General features: G+C 43.0%; 1 long non-coding RNA gene across 1 annotated transcript in view; it reads right to left on the bottom strand.

Moving 5' to 3' along the window:
* Positions 1–804: 804 nt before the first annotated feature.
* Positions 805–7,729, bottom strand: part of LOC117871626 — a 66,842-nt gene continuing 59,917 nt past the window's right edge. Inside the window, exon 3 of the long non-coding RNA XR_004644307.1 lies at positions 805–988. This is a non-coding gene — a long non-coding RNA (uncharacterized LOC117871626). The remainder of the gene's footprint in view (positions 989–7,729) is intronic.

Genomic DNA, 7,729 nt, shown 5'->3' on the forward strand with positions numbered 1-7,729 from the left:
AGGCATAAAAATTTTATTAAAGCTAATGTTAAAATTATATAATACACAGGTTGAGAAAAGAGTGTCTGTGCATCTGGGTATAGTGCTTAGATTATCCACAAATACAAAGTTTGTTTTTAAAAATCATATGATACCATAGAGTACATAATCTGCAATAACCCAAATTTAGGTGAATACATTTAAGAATACAGTTTAGATATTAGCATCCCAGTATGTGGGTACATCACTCATGAAAAGTTATACAGAGATTTGATCGTGGAAAGCAAAATATATCAATGAGTGAAGATTGTCCCTCAGTAATTGAGAATTAGAGTAGGTTGTTCATTTAGAAAATACAATCTATCAGGGAAGTATTTCAGTTACTTTCCCCACTGTGCTTCTCACTCCTTCACACTCCCATACACATTTATTTAAAGTTAGACGGAAGCAAACCAAATATACAAACAATTAGAGCTTTGTAGGCATGCCGAGCAATATTCACGCAGCAAATCGGCTCAAGAGAAAATTTAATAATGATTAAGAATATTATTGGCACATATACGGAGTTCATTGCGTATGATGGATTTAAACCTAAGCTTCCTGGGGAAGCTACAGAAAGAAGAATGTGTGGCCATTCTAATGACATTTACCCAGGGCTTAATTTGTGCCAGGGCAGAGCCCCAGCACCTTCAGGCTTGGCAGTTCATAGCCCCAGAACCTCTGGGCTTGCTGCGCCAGTTATGAAAGTAAAATATTTGCTTGAGTCCCGGCACCTAATTGCTTGAGTCCCGGCACCTCTTTCATTACATATTAAGCACTTCATTTACCTACACCTATCAAATGCTGTACTATTGTACTGCAACTGGAGTTAAGTGCCTCAGACCAAAAGATCCGCGAAACAAGGTTCTGTTTTCCTTGTCATGTTACACAACTGTTAGACCCACCTTATCCATGATAAATTCTTTTGCTTCACTTTCATCCCAGGTAAACTTCTAGGCAAGAGACCTTTCTAATTAAAAAAAAGAAAATAAAAAATTGCAAGAAACTCATTTAGAAACTGTACTGAACAAGGGTTTTCATGCATTCTGCATTAAAACATACTCTGTATTACTCAAGAGTGAGAAAGTTCTTGCTGGCTATGGACATCATTGGTCACTTGTAAGTATTATTGTAGTCAGGCAGTAACCACAAATGTATCTTTCTGCATTTCTAGTGCAAAGGCAGCAAGGCCTGTGTAAAGGCTGATTCCCCACTCTGGCACCTTGAATGCAGAAGGTTGGGGACCGCGAGGATTCTAAAAATTAATACTGGCCACTCCAGGCTTGTATTAAACTCCCAAGGTTACAGCTTTTCTCTGACCTTGGATGGGTACATGCTGCCACCACCCACGTGCAAAAACCCCTTTGAGAACTCAGGAAGGTGCATTTGGGAATTCCTTCCTGTGGGATACCCTCAAGACCTTTCACCCATGCATCTTCCGGGGAAGAGCAAATACAAAAATTAAGAATCAAGAATAGCTTTCTTGAGGTCCAGCTTAAAGGTTACAAGCAAAACAAAAGCACCAGTGGTAAGCACAGAGGAATCCAGAAGCCATAAAGAAATAAAAGAGATAAACCTAATCGCATCTTCCTAGACATTTCCTGATCTACTTACATATCTGGGGTTTCAAAAGAGTAGTTTCTAGGTATGATCTGATGATTTTCATATCTGGCCCAAGGCTTTTCACAGCATAGTTCCATCCCTGTCTCTGCTCTCCAGGAGAACAACACAGACAGACAAAGGGGAAGTTTTTTCCCCAATTTTAAAAAGTTCTAGCCTTCCCATTGGCTGTTTTGGCCAGGTGCTCACTCCCTCCCTTTTACCTATGGACTTTTTAAACCATTACAGGTAAATCAAGTGGAGACCAGCTGCTAACAGGGATTTTGTAGCTAACTGGCTGGCTGGGTGTCCATAAAAGGGAGCTCCCCTGCCCCTTTGTTTGTCACAGCCTGGATCTAGGAAGGTATTTAACCACATGGTTAACTGTAAACACATGAATAGTTCCAGTGATTTCAATAGGATTACTTGCATGCTTAAAATCAGACACGTGCTTAAGTACCTTGCTGGATTGGGGCCTAAATGACATCCTTCTAAACATGCAGCAATCATATTACACTTGTGCTGGTGCCCATTTGCATATTCTTTACAATTTTTGACAGAGAAAAGGCTTTCAAAACTCTGTCATTTTTTGTTCCCAACACAGTCTTTGGCACACAGAAGAGACAGCATCAGAAGTGTGAATGTTTTCATATTCTTTGAATTATTATAAAATGTTGTTTGCACTAAGTACCTAGTCTTTTGATTTGCTAGCCCGTCCACTCCTTTCTCATGCGTTAACAAGACTGTATGCAGGGAGAGATGGAATGGCTAGCCAATTAAAATTAGCATATGAAGATCAAGATAGTCCACCATGCCACGATACAGTAATTTACAGACTGATACCTAGTGCAATCATTGATAATGTGTTCAGTTGAGACTTCAGCTGTAACCTTCCAGTGACCTACACCAATCATCTGATTTTGACTTTTTTTATAGCTTTGTCTTTTAAGTTAAAAACACTTTGATTTAAAACACTAATAACAGTGACAAATCCCTGTAATGAAAGGTGGATGAATAAAAAAATACCAACTCATAAATTACACAGTCTTATGAAAAGGAGTCAGCATAATTTGAATGCATGTATATATATGCATTATGGCCTTCCCAAACATAATTTCTGTGCTATAAAGGGTTAAGTTCAGCAGGAAGGGCACTATGCAATGCCACATTTCCTCATGACCAGCTTAAGACTCTTATACTCAGAGACGGGATTCCATTGCAAAGACTAAATACAGCTGGGTTTACTGTATTTCTTGTTAGTCAGATAAATAAGTTGTCCTAAAACTGCCTCAATCATCATTGAAATATTGCAGATTCAAGGTGCAAATGCAGGCGGCACAGCAGAACTGTATATGCTGTGTACCGCATGCTGCTTCTAGGCAGATGCAAGGACACACCCTGACTTCATGTTCGTCATGTATGCAATCTATGCCTGACATTCTGACCCCTCAAGGAAGCCCCTGATTTTAACATTCAGTTCCTTGTCCTCTTAAAGTGACATGACTCAAGCCTTTATACCTAGTGTTTAAATAGCAGTAGTTGGACTGAATGTTGGCTCTGGGGAATCCTGTTACAGAAATTAGAAACAGCAAACTGAAGAGGTTCAAAGCAGCCCTTTCCTCCTGAGATCTGAAATGATCAGCAGCATTACATGAGCACCCAGGTCAGGCCCCATTGCCCTGGGCACTGCACATACACAAAAAATGATTGCTGTCCTGAACAAACCGGCTCAAGAACTACCTGCTGCTGACACAGAGGTGATCCCTTCAAGCAGGCGCTGATAAGAGAGCCAACTGGCAGTGTTGGTTCACAAATTGTTCTGCTGCTGTGCCCAAGGCCATCCCAAACTGTACGTCAGCACCATGGAGCCCTGTAATGAGGGTGTGATGGTGATCCAATGAGAGGCAGGCCAATGTCAGCTGTTTAAACTGCCTTGCTGAACTCTGTGCTGTGTCCCCAACATGTTGTGCAGGGAAACAGGAGACAGCTGAGCTGCTGGGTGCAGAAGCAGGTCTCCATTGTTCAGTGCTGGGGGAAACCTTGTCTGCTAGAGGAATGTCCTTCAAGTGGTACCCGCCATTCCAAATTCAAATTTCCTCTTCCGAGTGTGGGAGTGGGGGCAGGAGCCCTTTGGCCAGGGCTGGCTCCAGGTTTGGCTGCCCGACGTCAGCAGCAGCTATTGCTAATAAGTAATGGGAGTCTCCAGCCCTCTCTAACGTGCTCCAGTGAAGATCCTCTCCCTTCCAAATGGAAGCCAAGCTGGTGGGATAAAGTAAACAGGGGAAAATATAATGGGGATTTTATTTTCCAAAGGAAAAGGATAAGTTGCAAAAGGCTCTTCCACAGGGAGCAGAAGAGAGCACTAATCTCCTCCTTGGAGGCAAAGGGACCATGGAGGTTCAGCAAACATGCCAGCAGAGAGAACTCTCATTAAAAAGAAGAGTCCAGTAATCTGATTTCATTCACCTGGTCAGAACGATCCCTGGGCTATGACTGTCCAGAGCAGCGCAACCATCACAGGAGAATGGGGGTATGAAGATATAATTATTCCCTCAACACCAGTGAGCCTCCCCACTTCAGCGGGAGGCTGAATAACCAGCCTGTAAATGAATTCATTGACTTTTTTTTATTTTATTTTCTTGCTAAGTGCTGGAAACAGTCCACCTTAAGAAATAAGTTAGGAAAATCAAATAAATGGAAGGAGAGCACAGATAAGATTCCCTTACTTAATGTGTCAAGTAGTTTTAGAATGGGCCTCTGAAAAACAAAGAAAAAAGAATGTAATGCTGAATTTGGCTTCCACTATCCAAAGAACAGCTGGTGCATTTCTGCATGACTTAGCTTAATGTAACAAGATTGGAATTTTTAAGTTTCCAAAAAAAAAATAATGAAGTGAAGTTAGTGTTAGCTTTCTGCTATCTGTACCAGTTACCCTTTGACACCTAGGAGCCAGCCATTTGAAAACCAGGATAATTAATTAGTAACAAAACAAAGGGAAGCATCAGCACCATGGCAGAATACATTAATGATCCCGTCTGTGAACCATCTGCATTCCAGACCTGGCCTTTTGAAGGGAGAGGGGCATTTCTTGACTCACTAGGACCACAGCATCAGTATTGCACTAACATGAAAAAAAAAAATCAGGAGAGACATCTCCCACCCAGGGCTGGATTAACTCTCCTGTGGGCCCGGGGCTATTAGATTTTGTTGGGCCGCTGGGGGTTTGGAGTGGGGGAGTGGGCTCAGGGCTGGGGCAGGAGATTGCGGTGCAGGAGGGGGTGTGGAGTGCAGGCTCCAGCTGGGAGGAGCTTACCTCGGGCAGCTTCTGAGCAGCTGTGCAGCAGGGCTAAGGCAGGATCCCTGCCTGCCCTGGCTCCGCGCTGCTCTGCTCCCCGAGGTGGACTGCATGTCCGGCCCCTAGGCAGAGGGGCCAGTCTTCTCTGCACGGTGCACGCTGCCCGTGCTCGCAGGCACCACTCCCGCAGCTCCCAATGGCTGAGGTACCAGGCCAATGGGAGCTGCAGAGCCAGCACTGGGGGCAGAGGCAGCGTGCAGAGATTACCCAAACACCTCTCGCCTAGGGGCCAAAGGCCAGCTGAGGGTGACCAACTTTATACACAATTCATGTGCCCTTTCTTGAATACAGTTATATTAACAAACTATTAGCATTCATCAGATCAGAATATAAACTCAAAAGAATGCAACGCAACACACTACATGCAACTATGGGTATGCAAAATTATGATTTATGTAAATAAAGCCTGCCAGCAGCTTGACTTTCCCCTTCCTCCTATAGAGGGAAGCATTGAGTTCTGTCCCTGTAATCCTTCTAGCTCTGTGGCTTACACTAACTACACTACTGCTACCAGTGCTGCTGCCAGTCCCTTCTTTCTTTAGCCGCTGTGCTTCTGATGTCACTACTGTGGCATAACCATTACTGCACCACCCCCATAATACTCTAATTTCGTCTACTTAGGTAATTCCAGGGTGTCCACATTACCATCTTGCATACCTCATTGAATTAAAGTGACGGTTGCCCCAATCATAATGCCACTATCAGGAGACAGAATTGCACTCATTTCCACCAAGCCTCCTTTTGAAGCACGCCATACAAAAGCAAATATGTGCAATCCCACTTCACTGCACAGGAGGGATAATTCAATAGACTGGGGAAATAGTAAGCCAAATTCTGGGTTGGCTTACTGGTCACTCCGTGTAAACTCACTGATGTCAGTGGCGGAAATCAATCACTGATGTAAGTCAGCACAGAATTTAGTCCAATGGCTTTCAGTCTACAGGCCTGCTTAATGGCAGCAGATACTGGTTTCACATCAAGACAACACTCACCGCCGCACACTGTGCACTTGATTCTGCAGCTGCCCTGCACCCCATCTGTGTCTGTAAATCAAAATCAATCAAACTTCACTGCATCAGCAACAAATCAATCACTGTGGACTCTACTTGACTATAAAACAAGGATCCTGTGGCTAAAGTAACTGCCCTGACAAGGCAACTATATGTGACGCATGTGGATGAGAGAAAGAGAGGGAGGGTTTTTTTTCATAGATGTTTGCTATATTTCATAGAGAAGGAATATTTTATTTCCTAAGATTTTTCCTGATCACAGTCACTTGATATTGGACTGCACACATCTGTGGTCTGCAGAAAGGATGTACCAGTGGAAAATAACATTTCCCACATGCCAGAGTTATCCAAAAGTGAATCAAAGCATTACAATCCTCTTTCCTTATTATCTCCATGCATTTTATGCTATATTAATAATCATACCTTTTCTGAATACAAATGAATGCAAATGTCAGAACCAGAATGCAAATGTCAGGGCATATAATATGCAACTTGTGCTTCTTATAACACCGGATTATAATACAAATATCCCTCCAGCCTTCACCCATTTGCCCCTGAAGCAACAAAAATTAAATAATTCAGATTTTTCACAAAGCCTGCTATTCCCTTCAGGTATAGTAGGTAGAAAAGGAAACAAAAGAATTGAATCCTTTGCCTATCATTCAGTTTTTTTAATTGTGTTGTTGTTACTGTAAAACTGAAGTGTTACACAAGACAGAGAGCTTGGCAGCCTTCCACAATCCTCAGCATGTGGGAATAGAAAGTAACAAAGTGTTAACACCTGCCAACTGGTGGTTAGGTGTAAATGTCTCTGTTAACAACAAACACTGCTGCTGGCAGTCATCAGAGCAAAGCAGCAAATCTGTTCCCTTCTCCTATGTGGAAAACACCAAACAATAACAAAAAATGTCACCTAATTGCTTGATTAAGATGTATCAATCCTGGAAACTGCTGATCTAGAACATTGAATCTCTGCCATTTACTTCACTCTTGATTAAACAGAATTGTTTAAAACCAGCTATTGTGCAGGCAGAATCTCAGAGCAAAGCACGCCATCCAGAGAGTTGCGACACTGAAACTTTTTACAGAGAAGAAATGAAATCAGGGCCAAATCCTGTCAGCTGTTTCACAAATGCTTGAGTTGCTAAAACCCTCTGGCTCAGAAGATGATGAGAGGGGAGAAAAGCAGGAAAGGGGTTAGGGATTTGGCAACACCTTGATATATAGATAAAAAAAGTGCCATGTGGTTTTCTGAAAACTTTTAGATCTTTTACTCTGAAAAAAAAAAGTTGTTGGATGGGGAAAGGAATGGGGACGAGGAAGTCCTCTTTTAAGGAAATGAGGACTATGAATGCAATTAAAAATAGATGTTTCTAACAATTATTTTATGGGCAGACACTCAGCTGTAATGGGCACAGCTCTACTGGCTGCACTGATTTAGACCTGGAGAAGATCTGGACCTTCATCATTCCTCATGTTAAAGGTCAATCAATAATGCTTATTCTCAGACTTTACTGTCCCCAGGGCAGGCTCCAGGCACCAGCGAGGCAAGCAGGTGCCTGGGGCAGCCAATGAAGAGGGGGGCGGCACGTCCGGCCGTTTGGTGGCAATTCGGCGGTGGAGCTGTCACTCCCTCTCGGACCTGCCGCCGAATTGCCGCCGTAGAATGAAGCGGCAGTAGAGCTACCACCGCTTGCGATCACAGCTTTTTTTTTTTTTTTTTGCTGCTTGGGGCGGCAAAAACGCT

Source organism: Trachemys scripta, chromosome 2, assembly GCF_013100865.1.
Source record: "Trachemys scripta elegans isolate TJP31775 chromosome 2, CAS_Tse_1.0, whole genome shotgun sequence".
NCBI lineage: Eukaryota > Metazoa > Chordata > Testudines > Emydidae > Trachemys > Trachemys scripta.